Genomic DNA, 20,349 nt, shown 5'->3' with positions numbered 1-20,349 from the left:
ATGAAATCAGCATTAGCCAAAACAGACATATGCTTTAGTAGGTTAATTCTATTTATTTCATAATTCTGTTCTCCACTATACATACTGATTTTATATTATTTCTATTTCACATATTTATATATATATATATATATATATATATATATATATATATATATATATATATATATATATATATATATATATATATGTTACATTATTCGTTTAAATACATAAACTCGTCTTTGTGCATTATATTACGCAAAGAAGAGAGAAAATAAATTGCATTTTTACATCATTGGTTTCTCTTCTTTAGACTCAACAGAGTGATTTTCAGCTAAATACCTGGGAATCCATCTTGACGGTAGAATAAATTGGAAGCATCATGTAAGACAAAAAGTAAAACATATTAGAACCAAAATAAAACAACTATACTGGTTAGTCGGAAGATATTCTCAACTTGATCTAAAATCAAACAGGTTGACCTATAATACAATTATAAAGCCAATTTGGACCTATGGAGTGCAAATATGGGGTTGCACTAAAAATTCAAATCAACTAATCATACAACGCTGTAAAAACAAGGTTCTTCGATTGATTACCAATGCCCATCGCTATGTAACCAGTGAAGAACTGCACGATGACCTGGAAATCAAATGGATTTGTGAAGTTATCCAAGATTTCGCCTTGAAACATGAAAGATTACTAAATCATACTAACATGGCAGCAATACAACTGGTGGAGAGCGCGCAGGATGTTAGGATATTGAAGCGAACAAAACCATAAGAACTTATATAAAGTGTACATATTTAGCGTAAACTATAGCTATAAGTTAATAATTAATAAATAATTATAAGTTTATAATTGAGGAATATATACTGATGTATTTTCTCGCACTTGTCTTACTTGTTAATTAATCCAAGTACATAGGAAAAGTAGTAATAAATTAATTGTTAATTAAGATTGTACTAAGCGTATCTAATAAAGATGTTATAAAAAAACACTGTGATTTTGACTCTATATAAGTAGTAACATTTTCTTAGATGCTCCTACTTACAACAACCAAAAATCCATTAAACATAAGCATTATTTCATACACAGTTCGAATACAATTTTACGGAAAAAGCAATAACATTATATTTAAAAAAAACCTAGGATTTTTGTCTTTTTATTGACATGAACGAGAGCATCAAGTAACAAGAAACCTCTCATTAGGGAACAAGTAAAAAACAAAGCGATACGATACGAACCCATATATGACGACAGCAAAAAAAATATATTGATAAAACGAAAAAAAACCGATTGAAATTTTTCGCTCCATAACTCGATAGCTTTTCGGGACATTATTCCAATCGACGAAGCCAAATAAATCTTCTCGGAACAAGCTTCATTCGCAACATATCCATAAATAAGCTAAAATTCCACCCGATAGGACTGACTGAAAGCGGACTGAAGTAATTACCGCAGAAAAGTCATGTTTGAAACCATATTTCACGTAGGAAATTTCGACGAGTTACCAAACCGTTTAGCCGCTAGATTTAACTGTAATTTCTCGTTCTATTGATTTTCGAATAATAGAAACTGTGAAAGTCGAACAAGCGTAAACCGAATAAAATAAATTTCGCTTTCGATGAGGTTTCGACAGTTATTTTAAATGTATACTATTCTCTAGTTTGTCTTTACCTGATAATTGATAAAAAGATTTTTTCGTATTAGCAAAAGCATGTTAATTTGATCCATTGATTAATAGCAAATGTATATGAAATAAAATGACACAATGAATTTATTTTAAAACAAAATTAATGAACGGACGCTTACAATTCGATCAATTAAATCAATTTTCAATTTTCTAGATCAATCTCGTTTTCTAATACTATCTAACTTAGAAAAAAAACCTATTATCCTACAGAAACATTAATTTTTCTTTATATTTTTGATGTATAGCCCTGTTAATAAAATGTTATTATGGGTGTGTTAATTATTATTTTATTAGAAACTAGATAAGGGCAACAGGACCTCCTAGATATGTCCTTAAATTTAAGTCATTGTACAGACAAACTGTAAGTTAGTCGGCAACAACTAGTAATGATATATTAATAATTTTAATATATATATATATAAAAGACATATTTTTATTTAATTGTGAGAACGAGTATTTCAACGTCTTTCTGTATCATTTTAGTCAATTGTTTTGCCCATGGATCGTTTATATGAAGTTCAACATAAAAACTGCTTAACTTCAAATAATTGCAAATAATTCTATAATGTTTATTGCATTTGGCTTAGATTGTTATTAAGTACAAGTTTGTACAAACTTAAATCACGCCAAATATCCTCAATTGGGGTTACTTCGTCTAAGTATCCAAAACTGCAAGATTTGTATTTCTAAAAGCCTTCATCCTCCTGGATTCATCCAAAACTCGTCCATGCTTTCTTGCAGATTCTTGAGTATACAAAAACTTGCAAGCTCAAATTCCTCATCGAGCCAAGAAAGATACATTTATGTCCTATTCAATCGCCAATAAGAACCTGAATAATAATTGATATAGTCATCTAATCAGTAGTTCTTTTCTGTGGAAGCACCAGCTTTCGATCAAACACGACGTGATCTCGTTTTCATCCGACAGCCCCAACAAATCATCAAAACGAAACAGTCAGATGAGTAGTCAAAATTCGGAACAAAATGTTCTTGTCACCTTCATACCACTAGGAAATGGCCTGCTACAGGTAACAAGATATACTCACATCGAGAGTCTACGGTCAATCATAATCCGAAGAAAGGTAATCGTTGTACAAGCGAGAGCATACGTTTTTATAACTTATGGCAGCTTAATGGTAGCTTAATCACATTAATAATCTTTTAAGGTTTTGTTTTTGAATATTTTTAACAGTCTATATTCCCATTCGTATCATCATATATCTCCTAAGTCATCGTATAACCAATCGATTAAACAATTAGTCAGTTGAACTATTGTCTCTATAAATATATAAAAGCCGGATTAAGCTTCAGCTAAAATCAACACTCCCTGATTTGTTTGTCATAAATTTGATTTATTTAAAACAGTAAAAAATGTATAGTGGTCTGACGTTCGTAACAGCTAAAACCATATTTTGAACCTGTGCACCATTTCCAGATAAAACTGAATATATCGATTGAAGTCATTTGAAGGCATATAGAATGAATGAATCTAGCACGTAAAATTTTTGTTACATCAACTAGTACCAAAGAATACATTGCTGATTCCAATGAGTATTTTTGATGTCAATGACGAAAACCCGTATGAATAACCAACATAATTCGAAAACAATTAATTATCTCTTTTGATATGAACTATGTATCAACCTCATAAACAACTTATTTAACTAAAATTTTTATTAGAAATTTTGACTATAGTGGCATGGTTAGTAGAGTAACTTAATGATAGTTCATCACAGTTTACTGAAAACAAATATATCAACATGAATTTCCATATTAATTAACTAATAACTAATGAAACGATTAAAACACAACTGAACTTAGAGATACCAGCAGAAGATTCAATATCTTATAACCCAACGTTATAAGATATATATAAAGGTTATATGCTTCAGGAAATATAAAGAAGATAACTATTGATTAACTTTAACTTGCCGATTTCTCTCACTAAATTCTGAAAAAATTATAAGGATAAACTCCTGTTCCCAATACATGGAGAAATACATCTCTCCGTAATATATATATAGCAGTCCAAGTCGATTTTCTTTGCCTTTCTAACCAACAAAAACAATAGCCATTCAAATCAGTTTCATAAAGTATTTCGATAGGAAATATAAAGAAAAACTCTCCACGCAACGACAAAGCTGAAAACTTTCCACATTTTCGTATACACCGACGAAGTTGGAGATGGAAAAATCGTTTGAAGAGAAAAGATGTTGTTCCGGACTGCAGAAAGCAAAAATCTGTAAAATGAAAAATAACAGCTTAAAAGAATATTATTTGTATATTGCTTGACAAAAAATGGATACAGAATTTTTTGTATGTTTACATATATTTTATATTACTTAATATTCAGAAAGTTGAACAAAACATAGAAAATACTAATAATGTAATAATACACCAGAGAAATTGCAGTTTGTATATTCGTTTTAAAATCGGATTTATTTTTTTAGATATAAGGCTGAGAAAAGATACATGGTAGATCAGATTGCTGAACGGTATGGCCGCTGAGTGTTATGTCTTCCTCCGTATTACTGCACATAAAATTCAATTGAGTTGATATGGGGCGCAGCAAAGAATTATTACTAAAGACATTCAAGCCGAGGAGGATTATTAAAACCAGAACTGTCTGGATTTTCGGAAAGAGGCTTTGTCGAAAATAAAATCTTCGGATTCGAGAAGCTCGATCAGACAGATTGAAGAAGAAATACACAAATGGTGGAATCATAAGCAATGGTGAGAACCGCTTTTGATATATTGGAAATAAACAGCTTAGATATTCACTTGATTAGTGTTTCTGAAATTGACAGTGATTGAATAAACTTTATGAATATTGGTTTATGATTCAATGCTGACAATTACCAAGACAGGGTGACGAAAGTAAAAGGAACTGAAGGTCAGTATCCAATCAGTATACAATCTCTAGGAAATTGTATTATAGAGTGTGAAAGCTTTCTGAGCATGAGTGTTATTGTTCAGAATATACGTGAACATTTGGTTAATATGTATGAGGAGAATGCAGTGATCAAATATAGTTTTATCAGGATAGATCAAAACAGGTAGTAACAGACCAAACTAAGGAGAAAGATAGTAATATCAATACAACTTTACGTAGAAATATTGCATCAAAAAAGCAAGAACTAACCGTGAAAATTAAATATGCTCTATAATGAAAGTAAAATACATTACTCAAATATAAAATTGTTATTTAGGTGGGTTAGGTCTTCGGGGGATACCATTACATAAAAAAAATAGCTAAAAGCATATTCTGAACCTGTTCACCATTTCCAAATAAAATCAAATATATCGATTGAAGCCATTTGAAGACATATAGAATGACTGAATATAGTACGTAAAGTTTTTGTTACATCAACTAGTAACAAAGAATACATTACTGAATCCAATGAGTATTTTTTATGTCAATGACGTATAAATAAGCAACATAATTTGAAGACAATTAATTATCTCATTTGATGTGAAATATGTATCAACCTCATCAACAACTTTTTAAACTAAAAATTTTATTACAAATTTTTGCTACAGTGGCATGGTTAGTGGAGTAATTTTATGATAATTCATCATAGTTTAGTGAAAACAAATATATCAACATGAATTTCAAAATTTATTAACTAATGAAACGATTAAAATGCAACTGAAGTAACAGATACCAACAGAAGATTCAATATCTTATAACACAATATTATAAGCAAATTACATGGACATTACAGTTACATGTAAATGTTACATGCTTCAGAAAAAATAAAGAAGTTAAATATGGATTAACTTTAACTTACCGATTTCTCTCATTAAATTCTAAAAAAGAATTATAAAGATAAAATCCTGCTCCCAATACCTACAGAAATAAATCTCTCCGTAGTATACATAACAGTCCAAGTCGATTTTCTTTGCTTTTCTAACTAACAAAAAGAATAGCCATTCAAATCAGTTTCATAAAGTATTTCGATACGAAATAAAAAGAAAAACTCTCCACGCAACGACAAAGCTGAAAACTTTCCACATTTTCGTATACACCGACGAAGTTGGAGATGGAAAAATTGTTTGAAGAGAACAGATTTTGTTCCGGACTGCAGAAAGCAAAAACCTGTAAAATGAAAAATAACAGCTTATAAAGAATATTATTTGTATATTGCTTGACAAAAAAAATGGATACAGTTTTTTTTGTATGTTTACATGTATTTTATATGACTTAATATTCAGAAAGTTGAATAAAACATAGTAAAACTAATAATGTAATAATATAACATCAGAGAAATTGAAGTTAAACATTTAGATAATAATTAGACGCTATAAAGGAGTGAAAGGGACCTTGGCGCTTTTCTTGTTTTAATTCATTTCAAATCACTGCTTGATATATGTGATTACTCAGAACAGAAATGCCAAAGTCATTAAATAGTCAGAGTGAGAAACAGAGTCTCTAAAGAGTTACTTCGAAGAAGAACAAGATAATTTTCAATTCCATTATTTAAATGTTGTGTTCTGGATACAATACATACAATAGCTTAATAAAATTAGTTGAGAGGAAACTGTTGATCTGAAAAGAATGTTCAGAGATCTCTGGAATATACAGGTCTTGTAGGAAAAGCTATTTCAAATTGTGAGTCGGTATGCATAAATTAACTATTTGTGTATTATGTAATTTGTTTTTTTAGAAGTAAGCCTGAAAAAGCAGCGTTATTGGACCGTTTGATGGACGAAATCGGCAAAAAAGAACCGCATTTGAAGAAAAATAAAGTGCTGTTTCACCAAGACAATTTCGTTTGACGTTTGACAAATCGGTGGAAACGATGGCAAAAATCCATGAATTGGGCTTCGAATCGCTTCCTTATCCAACGCATTCTCTAGATCTGGCCCCCAACGACTACTTCATGTTCTCAGATCTCAAAAGAATGCTCGCTGGGAAGAAATTTTCATCGAATGAAGAGGTGATCACCGAAACTGAGGCCCATTTTAAAGCAAAGGACAAATAGTACTACAAAAATGTTATCGAAAAGTTGGACTGTCGCTATAATCAGTGTATCACACTTGAAAAGAATTATGTTGAATAAAAAAACTAATTTGCCCAAAAAAAAATGTGTTTTACTATGGTAGGCCGTGAACTTTTCTATTGACCTGTTATCTATGTAACTGTTCAGAATATACATTTAGTTTTAATGAAAAAAACAAAAACTAAATATAAAATGGTACATATGGTCACCTATATAAACTGCATCTATAAATTACTTAAAAAATACGCTTAGAACTCTACTACATAGGTTGTGTGGAAGATATAAGAAAACAACCTTTTGCTACAAACTATTGTGGCTGAAAAATTAACAGGTAGTTGAAGTCCTTCGATAATATATGCATTAAATAAATGTATTCTAACTTTAAAATAAATTATATTTGATAACATTATTTTTGTTTCTTGATTTGATTTAATTATTTTCATTAAAAATTTTCTTATATGTTAAAGCCAAAATAAACGAAAATTAGTCAAACTTCCTGCCCCAGTGCCATTTTGGCAAAACAATGTATCTAGAATATTTAATAGATATTTCTCAATAATGTAATTATTCGCTTAATTTAACTTAAATATACAAAACAAAATTTTCAAAGAATTCTTATATATTTCTGAAATTCCCTCGAATATAACCCAGAACAGAAATTCAACCATCCTCAGGTCACCGACTTACTGTCAGTCATCCGTATCCTCTATATGAATCGCTAAAAGATAAGTTTAGAGTGGATACGTTCTCACGTTGACATAGCGGGAATGAGCGCACAGATAGTACGACTAAATCGGCAGCCTTCTCTTTTTTTCCCATCACAAATGTCCTTATTCAGACTGACCTTATCCCAATCAATTCGTGTTTCACCAAGGACAGTGTCGTGGACCCAGGAGGCTAACCATAATAAGGTTTTTGGAATTAAATCAAAAGTTTTCCATTCCTTCCCTTCATCATCATGCTGTAGCTCTGAATAAACTGAGATTGTGTCACTGTCGTTTCCCAAACGGTCACCTGATAACTTGGAACCTGCCTGCTCAATCTTTAGTATATATATTCACTTACTTCAGTCTATCACATACCAAATGACTGTCCTCGACCGCACCCAGATTAGATCTATGTATGGGCTTCAAAACTGTAGAAATTCCTTAACAGGAGAATATACAGACTCATCGAATTTCTATGAGAAATCGATCGTCGTCATAGTTATCTTCATTAATTTTTAGTCGTAAAATGACGGCATTCATCAAGGCGAACAAAATAAATAGCTTAAGCTATTTTGGAGATTTTTCAATATATATAAAATAATTACTTTAAATTTTCTACGTTTAATATTGAATATGTATTAAAACTCCATTGTTTATATTAATTTCCAACGAGTTCAAGTTCACACCTTTCCTTTGTCAACTTTCGAAAAGTCGCCTTTTTGAAATAACCTGACGTTCACCTTTTCCCGAATGGCCGACAAAGCTGGCATTATTAAAACGTTAAACAACACTGCAATATTAAACAGGTCGTTGACAATAGACCGCACCCTCCCGGCTTCCGTCAACCGCAAGAACAAACAGCTTCCGCAATATATACTGGGGTCTAATATTTGGTCCTACCTTACTAAAGTAAAAGTCCATTTAAAATTTTCTTTCTCTTATTTAAATTACATGATTTTTAATATTATAAGAACTATTTAATTATTTTTATAAATGTATAATTTTTTAACAATTTTCAACATAGAGCTGTTCTAGTTGCAGTAGTTATATTGGTAGATAAAATTATAACCGCACAAATGTCTCTATAAATATTAATTAATTTAAAACAGTAATTTTTATTGGTGCAGTGGTCCAGGCGACAGGTTGGTCATCCTACTATTGCAACAGTCGTGGGTTCGAATCCTACTGGGACATGGTCGTAGATGTATGTTTGTATTTATTAATAATTATTATTGTCTTTAAGGCAAAATCGAACAAAGGAAATGATATCAGTCACGCTAGTAACTAGGCTGTGTAAGACTGGATGTCTTCTTGGATGATCTCATCTCCACACTGAACACTCGCCCTTTGGTAAGGCTTAATGCCGAAAATTGTAGTTCCAAGCCCACATTAAACAGTAGGTCCTATCCAAACTAAACTTTAATATGTAAAAAGGGGGTTCTAAAATATAATATATATATATATATATATATATATATATATATATATATACTAAATATATATATATATATATATATATATATATATATATATATATATATATATATACTAAATATATATATATATATATACTAAATATATATATATATATATATATATATATATATATATATATGTATATATATATATATATATAATATAGAGCAGTCACATAAAATTTTCTTAGTCAACAAAACAAAATTGTTACTAAATATAACAATACTCTATTGAACGTTTTCTCCACCGATTTTTGCAATAATTTTATTAAATAATTTTACTAAAATATGATATATTTTAAGCTAAAAATGTATACTTTCCAGTAAAACTGCATTTTGTATCAATTGACAGCCTACATATCCATTATATATTCAAAGTTCTTGTTCCTTTAAGTCGCAGTTAATTTACACAATCTTTATGTAAAGATTGTTTTGTTCGATTAAATGATGTTAAAGTAATGAATATTTATTAGTTCCAAAATATATCGAAGTTTTTCTTCTATTCTATTAAAAATACTAATTAAAATTAATATATAAATAAAAATAATATTTGGCATATTTGTTAAATTATCTCTTTTTTGCTTAGACTCAAATTTCATTATTAATGAGATTTTTAAAGCAATCAAAAGACTTATTTTTGTTATAAATATAATTCTCCATAAACAGAGCTTACTTGGATCAAAATTCTAACAAATGAAAGAAGAAAGTTGGCAAATGTTTGATATTACTCATGACATTTTAAATAAAATTTAATAAAGTTACTACATAACTGATAGTATCTTCTTATTGAATGTAAGAGACCAATATGAATAATAGCAATGTTAAAATGAAACTGAGTCAGGGACATAGCCTAGATAAGAAATTTGGAAGAAAATTTAAATTGGCTATACATAATAAGTTGCTGCTGTACAAGGAAATATTGAAACCTACATGGACCTGTAGATTTTGAGTAGTGTTGGGAACTATCGACTGAAATCGATTATCGACTGTTTAGTAATTGACTACTTTCTACTATCGACTGTTTCAGTTGCTATTTTTGAATTGACTGATTTTACTACTTTTTAACAATGACTGTTTCAGTCCCTAATTTCGGTCCGACTGATTTTATTACTATTTACTATCTCTGTCGTCTCTGTCGTCCTAGCCGCAACTTTGACAAAAATATACCCACTTTATGCTTACATAGTTTTATACGTAACATATATTTATACATATAGTTTCATGATTTTTTTTGTAGTTTGTTTGTAAATAACAATATATTATATATTAAAATAGCAGCATTTTGGAACCATATTTTTTAAGATTGTTAATGTAATAGGGTAAAAATATTAAAATTGTGAATGATAAATAGTAATATACTTTTGACTGTCTTTATGGCAATAATAGTTAATATTTGGATTATTATCTCGATTTTTGTTAAAAAATATTTCCGTTGAATAATAAATAAAGCATTTACTTTATTTAAAAAAGCTCTAGTAGTTATTGGGCGATCATTTTTAGTTATGACATGAATTAGTTTTTCTTTTATTATTCTAGATTCTTTATAAATTCTATTGTATTGTCTATATTTATTATAGTATATTATTGGGAAATAGCATTTAACATATAAAAATATGATAAAACCTTTGTGGGCTATTATTCCATTTTATAGAAAAATTCTATTCCTTTATACAGATCCACAGAACATTCAAATATAAAAGTTATTCTACTTCGCTTAAAATGAAATTATTAATTTCATGTTAATAGTATTCAGTAATTATTTTTTATTTTCATTTTAAGAGTTAGAACGTGATGGAATATGTACATCTCGCTTATACTACCGTTGGAATATATCAGCACAAATAAACTTAGCTGCTCCAAGAAATTATGTCCGCCGTTTCTTCTTTCACAATTTATACAGGAAAGGGCTTGTACATCTTCGTCTGACGTCACGAGTTGAATAAAACAGTCGAACCGTGCATTTTTTTCTGTGATAATTTTTTGACTATCGACTGTCTTGCGACTATCCACTGTTTCGACTGTTTTCAGTCTATAGTTCCCAATGCTACTTATGAGGATGTCCTGTGAGAAGCAATATCACCATAAGACAAGTACTTCAGAATCCGGTCCTGAGAAATATTGTGGATGATATAATAAAAATTATACAGAAAATTAATATATATATTAAATAAAATATTAAACGGAAACGTTTGGACAGCAATTGTCATAGAAGAAATTAAGAGACCAGCAAATGCACGATGAAAGACTTCGTTCCCATGCTCATACTGCAGTACTGCAGTTCCTGGAAACACTGAACTAAGAGGCAGTCTCAAGGAAACCAAACTTATGATCTTATGTAGCTTTGTCGTGAAGTGTGCTATATAGTAAAAATACTGAGGAGTGTTACTAAGGGTTATTTTAATTTATTTCATTAGAAACTAAGCAAGGACCAATGGGTCTTCCTTGGTAATTTAATTTAATAATAAGTCCTTAATTTAACAAAGTGTATTGTTAATAATTACTAGATAACTTTTTAAATATCTAGTTTTAAGTCACTGTAGAGAACAATAATATTAGTCACTAGAAATTATAAACACTATAATCTTGTTATCTTTACTATTGCTTGCCAATGATTTTAATTGCTTGGGTAACAACACTTGGGTAACTATTCGATATAGCATGGATTAAGTCACATTTGTTATTTGTTAATTAACAAGTCCGTCTATCTTTGTGTACCTATGATCAATTTTAAGACATGACCCATTCATTAAATTGCTGAAGAATTGAATTAAATAACACTATTAATGCTAGACTACAATATACTGCAGGTTCGAACCCAGTGTCGCCCACTAAAAACAAACTAATTCCTAAGTTTCACGCATAATACGTCCCTGGTTTAATATCTGGATTCCCTGAAAACTCGTTAAAACGAATTCTCGATGGATTCCCCAGATTATGTTCGTTTAAATTAAAAGCGGTCCCCCTTCAAAAACGTTATCGATTATTAATTACACTAAATTGGATATTTAGATTAATATAACTATTCCAATAGTGATATTCCTGTAGATATATTAGCTGCAAATATAGTTAATAACACGTGTATATCCCTTAATCAGCACAGTAGATAACATCAATATCAGCTTTGACTAATTAACATTAAAATTTGGCATAAATTTGATATTACATATTACTTAGAAAAGAAGAATAAAGAAAATTAATTAACTATATGTTATATTTTCAATGCTGGATGAAGGTTAATAAGATATTTACTTATTTATTAAAATAGGCAAAAAGTGAATTAAGTTTAGATAAATTAGGTTTTTTTAGTTTTAGTTTCCAGACTCTATAAGATACAAATGGGAATAGGTTTAGAGGCCTAGATAAAACCTACGTTAAATAATAATAAGACTTTAAAACAGTTGAATTGAAAAAGCAAATGTCTAAAAATATTGTCCATGAAAAGATTCAGAAATTTGAAGAAGATAAGTAGCACGCTATATCTAACGAGCTCTTTTCCTACTCTAGACAAATTGATGAGTGTAGCCAATATAGAAAGTGTTCTAAATGAAAGAAACGATACATTTGAAATTGGTAAATTAATAATGTCACTTGTTTTAAATTAGTTTTTTGATATTTGTTTGTGATTTAATTACATATGTATGAAATATAAAATATAATGAAATTATTATCGCAGTTTTGTAAATAATGATGTCAACAATTCACAAAGAAAAACATAAAATTGCTGTATTTTATATCGTATTGAACTTCTTAGATTAGCTAAAATGTTGAGGAATATGTAAAATACTGCACTAAATCATTAAATGAACATGTTTGTATTGGAGTTTTTACCACCATGATATTGAATATAATATAGCCTTTTAAATACGCATTTTTTTAAATGTACGATTAATAATAATGTACGTTGATAAATCCATACAGAATAACTACTAGAGCCTTTTTAAATAAACTAAATGCTTTATTTATTATTGAAGAGGAATATTTTTAACAAAAATCGAGAGGCTAATCGAAATAATACCATATTGCCATAAAGACTGTCAAAAGTATTTTACCATTTATCATTCAAATTTTAATATTTTTAACCTATTACATTAAGAATACCCTTCCAGAATGCTGCTATATTAATATATAATATATTACTATTTACAATCAAACTATTTAAAATTTAATAAAATTACATATATTACATATAAATCTATGTATTGGGTACATATTTGTCACAGTCGCGGCTAGGACGACAGAGCCAAAACGTTAAATATCAGTCGAATGAAACTAGTAGAACCAAATATATTAACTAAAAGTACACCATTAAAACAGTCGATAATAAATAATAACAAAATCAGTCGGACCGAAAATAGCGACTGAAACAGTCACTAGTAAAAAGTAGTAAAATTAGTCGAACCAAAAATAGCGACTGAAACAGTTGATAGTGAAAAGTAGTTAATTGCTAAACAGTCGATATTCAATTTCAATCGATCGTTCTCAACACTACTTATTAATAAACAAAAAAAGCATATCTGTCAGGTGTTCATCTTAGTTTGTCAATCCCCTGTAAATTAGTTAATAAAAATAACAATTTTTATTTAATTTAAAGAAAAATCTATTCGTAATAATAATTCCACTCTAATATGTCGTAATTTATGAACTGTATTGTTTTTTTTTAATTACTTTGTTTTCAAACTTTTGATAACATAGTAGTTCATATGTTTTTAATAATATCTAAATCTTTTTAATTAATTAAATAATTTTAACTAATAGAGCCGTAATATAACGTAGGCTCTATTAAAAACAAATTGTTTGTTTGTAAATCGAAAACGGTTTGTATATGCAAAACGTAGACGGGCGAAGCCTGAAAGACAACAAGATGACATGAACACAATTGTCGAACAAACACTAACCTATTCAAACATTACTGTGTGTACGCAGCGATGTTAATTAGTTTATACAATGTAATACAATTCGCAAAGCCCACATTCTATTTTTAGAAATCAATTATCTAGTTTCCAAAATATATAACTCGAATATTACATCCCTTTTAGTCATGAGATCAAATGGGTTGGGGAAAAAGCAGAAGGGTTTTCTTAAAAATGTATTTTATTATTAACCCAGATGCGTAAACTGATAGACGTTGTGCTCACAGTGCAACAGTGAAGCGCATTATTGTCTAAAACTACAATGATTTCTTCATCAGATTAATATCTGACAGCAACAACTTTGCCATCAAACCGTACAAACACCTATTGGTGAGCACCTAGTCTTATTGCCTAAGAAAATTTGTATTCACTGGGTCATCTAGTTTTTCGCTAAATTTGAATGATGTACCATAATATTAACTGCTATTTTAGTTTATATGAAGGTAATATACCAAAATGAAATTATTTCTCAGTTTAATTTGCGCACTTTTATTATTTATACAAGCATTTAATAAACACACTTAAACCATTTTAACTGATGTATATTATGAATTGTAATAATAAAGAAATTCTTCTAAAAATGCTTCATTCTTTCTAAAAACTTACATAATACCATATGAAACATGAAAATATTAACATTATTTCACTTATCTCTCTAAATTATACTATTTTATTGTAACCTCAAAGAATATTATAAGCTGTAAAATGTCACGAAAACATGCGTGTCACCAGAGTAATAAAATTTACGATACGACGGTACCCAGCTACTCTGTACATCCTAAATCCATAACACACATACGTGAAAAAGTTTAATGCTCCATATAGTGTCAGGTTCTTAGTTAAAAAATAATTCAAAAGTTAGTGTCAAAGTGGTATCTTAAAAAAAAGGGAATAATAAAAAAAACACAGCTTTTATACCGTAATACAATATTATTCCTTAATAAAATTATTTTTGAAATTCCTTCTTGTATACTCTGGCGTCAAATTTACAAAGCGAAAACGTATATGTTATTCAGAAAACTATATCTTATCAACATACTAAATATCAAGAATTATTACAGCAATATACGTAAACCATATTCAGGCTGCAATATCTTGCATTTGAGATACACCGAATGTCTTTTCATAAATTTGACAAAGAGAATTCATGAAACAATTCTGATTGACAATGGAGGTTTTTCATTCCTGTCGGTCATTCCGTATATCTCCTTACTTACTCGTACTTATAAGGACTCGGAATTCATTCCTCGAAAATTAAAATAAGTCAATAAACCACGTTTTTCAAATTGCAGTGAATAAAGTAAATCGAGTAAACCACTGCACCAAAAAAGTTGTTGGCCACCAATGGAAAACATATCCTTCAACTTTTCACCTCTCAGCTTCATCAGGATCGATCCTATTAAATCGCTCAAATTATACGTAATATATTTAATGTACAATAGCTGGTAAAATTCTACACAAAAAATATGAATATACGAATTTACGAATACAGGAATTAATTTTTATTTCAATATACGAATATAATCCAGAAGATTTGTTTGCATGAAATTGTAAAATAAATATCCTCATAACTCAATTGATAAAGATTATATAATAGGCCACGCCAATATAACACTTGCTGTTGTACACATTCTAATCCTATAAGAAACCACCGATAACAGGTTTAAAATTGAACATAAATATTTCAACAAGCAAAAATTGGATAACGCAGATTTTCTAAAGAAAATTCCATACCATAATAAGGTTTAAGGAGAATATGTTTTCATATAAAGAGGGAGTTTGCCGCGATATTCTATACAGCTGCTACACACACTTTTTAATATATCTTCATTTCAGAAGTTTAATCATGTAACGTATGGCGCAAAGGGGACAGAAAAGTTTGTTGTTATTGTTAAAGCTTTTAAAACCTTAAAAACTAAGTTCGCACATAAAAGGCTTTCGTTCTGGTACTGCTCAGAGAAGTTTTAATCCGATAAATCATATGCTGAAGCCGGAAGGAAATTATTGCAAAGCAAAGATAATTCAAATAGAATAAATTAATATTTATATCACATTATGTCAATTTGCCTGTTTTCACAAGATTATAACTACAGTTCATTGTCCTTGTCAACGTAATTGTGATTTGTTTTTATCATAGTCCTTTTATTACCTCCTCAGCATTACAGGCACAAGATCAGCAATGAAATGGTTATACTTTTCTAAGCACTTTAAATAATAACCGGCTTCGTTGGTGCAGTGGTCAAGGTTCACAGGGCAGTCTTCTTACTGTTGCGATAGTTGCGGGTTCGAATCTTGCTGAGGCATGGATGTACTTTATGTTTGTCTTGGCCAGTCGGTAGGCTTAATGCCGAGGACCCCTCGGTAAACTATAGGTCCAGTCCAGATATACTCTCGTTGGTAAAAAAGAGACTTTAAAATATTTTCGGAAAATGTTAATCCTTGGGAACAAAGAGCAAAGAAAAATAAATCACAAATATATAATAATCACATGGAGATATTTATCAACTGTAGTGTAATTTCAACGTTTTATATTTTTACGACGTTGGTAATACGACGATTATTCTAGACATCGACGTCAACTATACGTGTGATGGTTTACTTATACGTATTAATGTTCTTTAATTAAGTAGTGGCAACATGTTGATTATTTGGAAGAAATCTTATTATCTAAGTTAAATTAAGGAAAAAATTAGTCGAATTGTTGAAAATGAATGCGAATTCCTTCTTGCTTGAATGCTTGAATATAAATGAATTAAACTTGAAGCTTTATGATCAGTACAAGAAATAACAGTATCATATAGATATTTTCAAAATCAGAAAAATGCTTAAGATTTTTGTTGGACTATCATATCTCCACTAAATATTTTTATATAAAAAATAATAAATTTCGGAAAAATTATTAAGGTTAATATTATTATAGGTTCGCCATTTATAATATAGACGAGCTCTTCTTCAAATTCATCAATGCGATAACATAATAATTTTCGTAGAGTATTTGTTCTTCGCAAAATTTCATTGAATGGAGTATATCAAAAAGAAAAAAAAAAACAACTCGAATTAAACTATTAATTACAAAATAAAATCAGAGCTTATTAGGAAGAAAATCTACACTATACGTATATAATAAGTTGCTGCTGTACACGCAGATACTAAAATATATATAGATCTATGGAATTTAGTTATGCACTACTAATACTAAAATGCTGAAAAGTATTGTAACCAGATACAATAGGAACAATTATTTACACCGAGACCTCTTCGCATTCCAACTGTTATACAGAAAGCAGACTCAAGAGAAATAAACCGTGATATCTTGTCGAATCGTGTAGTGAGAGGAAAACGTCAAAAATACAAAGAAAAATTGAAAATCATTCAATTGTTTCGAAGTCTGATAATATTGGTACATATGCATTGAATCGAAATGTTATTCTTCATATTTCGAAGTCTCAGATTATTATTATTATGCATTAATTATATTAAATGAAATTTATAAAGAATTTCAATAGACAAAGCAATTAGTTATATTACCATCTGAGTAATCTAAAAACTAAGTTACAAAAAATATTAATAAAATATGAAGCATATGCTAGGATCAGAGGTACAGAAAATTCTATATTTTCATATTACTGATTCACATCAAAATAAAGCCGCGATTCTTTGACAGCGTAATTTTCAAAATACTTTCCGCTTCTTAACCGAAGGAATTTCCTTTGTCGAATCCTAAGCACCTGATAAATGTCTAATTTAAGTCCCGAGAACAGGCGGTACACCAGTTATTTTATCGTTTTATCCAGAATGGTTTACGGGTTAGCAAAGTCTTTTAGGACTGGATCTGCTATCTTAAATTTTATTACCCTTTAAAAAACAATAATACTTCTTATCCACATTTTATATCTTTGGAAGTGGAATTATTCTCTACGAAATATACCGATATGGATGTGGCTAAAAACTGATAAACTTTAATAATACCTAGTGGTGTTTTTATAGTTAATTTTATATAGCAAATTAAATAAAATTTAAAGTGCAATGCAAACAATTCAAATATGCAGTATATTACAAAGTAACTACATAAATTTTATAAATTATATCCTATAAGACAATATAAACTTATATTAGCTATGATTATATAATTTTATATATGATGATAGTTTTAATGTATGTATTGGGGAAAAGATACAAAACTAGTTTGTACTCGTGAAATTATATTATATAAAATAAAGTTTCAAACTTAAAAAATATCGTTATAAATGTAATATTGGCTCTATGTTATACATTTTTGTACCATTATTTTTAAAGTATGTTTATAAGTCAATATCAGAATTATTATTGATTAATAAAATTATTACTAAAGCATATCAAATCAATCAATATTATATTGATAATGTAAACTGTTGTATAAAAATACTGCCTACAAAATATTTCATTTACTGAAGCCTTTACTTAAATTATGACCCAAATTTGTACAAATAATATAATATTTCTCTAACAAGGTAACCATCTAGAGTTTTTGTCTAAAATAAATGTTACTTATCAAGTGGTTAACATAAAATTTCACACAATAATTATTCTATACTCTAATATTTTTCATGTAGTTTTAAATCGGTGAAAACGTATAATACTTACTTCGACTAAAAACATTATATACCCAATTTTACATAATATACAAAATAAATATTTTATTAAGTATATATATTGTGTTTTTTCATATTAGAAACCTATTTGAAATATTTTCAGATTATAAATTTAATTTACTAAATTTAAATAGCTTTAAATATATATAATTTTGTAATTTTTTAATAATCACTGATAATGAAATATAACAATGTTTAATGTAACAGCTAATTCAAATTATTAAGGTAAATATATATATTAGTTATTAAATTTCGTATTGTTGATTTTGTCTATTAAACAGTTTAAATTAATATAACTCACATTTTGTAAACGAAGAGATTTTTTTAGCCGTAACATCAATTAACTTTATTGTAAGGTGAAATTAGAAACTTTATTTTAAAAAACAACCAATTTTCAGTTATGTATTTCAAATACATTTTTGTTTCTATGTAATAAAATTTTTGGTGATTTAGTGAAAGTTTTGTCATAATTTATCAGTACCCGATAGCCATTTCCTTTTATAAAAAAATATTACGAGTAAATAAATTTGAACCTACCTAAGTAGCATTCTCACAGTATGTTTCGACAACCGGAAATGTATATACTTAATATTATTAAGGTCATATTAATTAATTTCCATATTAAAGAAGATCATATTATCCAATGTGAATGAAAAAATATATCCATTTATGTTTTGGAAAAGGAAAGCATTATTAAAACCCATGACAAATTACAAAGGAGGACATCTATAAAGGTCCAATGTTCAATTAAATAATGATCAGTGAAGAAATAATAATATTTGTAAAATAGCATCAAGAACGTCACAACTACTCGACAACAGTGAACCTACCCGAAAGCTGAAAAGACAAAACTCTTTTAACTTATCAATCACAATACATCCATCAGATATTAATTGAGTTTAGATCTGAGATCTAGACTTACTATAAACAATAAAAAATTGCTAGGTAGTCGTAATGTATAACTAGATTTAGTATGTGATCATTTTGCTCCAAAAAAATAATTGGATTAAAAAGAGTGTTTAAAATAAGAATTTCTCTACTAACGATGTCAACGAATGTCAATAATCAAATAATATATTACATAAGAAATATTGAAATAATCATTTAATATATCAAACTATATAATATTTATTAACCATATAATCACCTAGAATATGTCTAAAATTAATTCAATATATAATTAATATTCATTAGCGTTCAGTATTTAGTAAAAATTATTAGTTAACAGCTCAGATTTTGTTATAACAATTTTATTAATAATATAATATATTACACAGGAAACACACTATGTATCTTTTACAAATTATATATTTTTAATATCATATTTGTATCACCTATATTTCAATTTTAGTTTAATTATTTAACATTTTTTAAATATTTTTTTAATTACTATTAAACTAAATAGTTAGTTTAATATGTATTAATTATTAAATTACGTATTGTTGATTTCTCTTATTAAAAAGTATCTTTATTTAATAACAAATATGTTTAAGGAAAGTAGTTTTTTAGCTATAATATCTATTATCTTCATTATAATAAACAGTTTATTTTGAAGAATTGGTTAATTTTCGATTATGTATTTCAAACAACCTTTTGGTGATATTAAAATTGTTGTCATAATTTGTCTGTATATGAAACAATTTAGTAAAAGCAAATAACGTTAAACATATCGAAGTACCATTCTCGCACACATTTCTTCACAATAACCATACCGCAACAGTTATCCCAACAACCGAAACCAGACAGTAATCTAACGAGCTCAGAGAAATAAACAAAACATATTAAACGTATATATTGTCCCAATTCGTTATAATTATATTGGAAGAAGTAAAAAATATCAACTTAGATTTTTAGCTTTCAGCAAGGTGCTTCTATTATTAGCATGATCCAAATTATTAAAAAATTTCTCCACAGCATTGACATCCACAAAGATCCAAGGATCAGT

The 20,349-nt window shown here is 28.5% G+C and overlaps 1 protein-coding gene across 1 annotated transcript in view; it reads right to left on the bottom strand.

The window, feature by feature from the left end:
- Positions 1-20,349, bottom strand: part of LOC143191326 (5-hydroxytryptamine receptor) — a 584,206-nt gene that overhangs the window by 562,803 nt on the left and 1,054 nt on the right. The window lies entirely within an intron of this gene.

Source organism: Rhynchophorus ferrugineus, unplaced genomic scaffold, assembly GCF_030347505.1.
Source record: "Rhynchophorus ferrugineus isolate W39M unplaced genomic scaffold, kcgeb_rfMv2 rfM2, whole genome shotgun sequence".
Lineage (NCBI taxonomy): Eukaryota > Metazoa > Arthropoda > Insecta > Coleoptera > Curculionidae > Rhynchophorus > Rhynchophorus ferrugineus.
The sequence above is the reverse complement of the archived record's forward strand: the minus strand, read 5'-3'. Positions and strand labels throughout refer to the sequence as shown.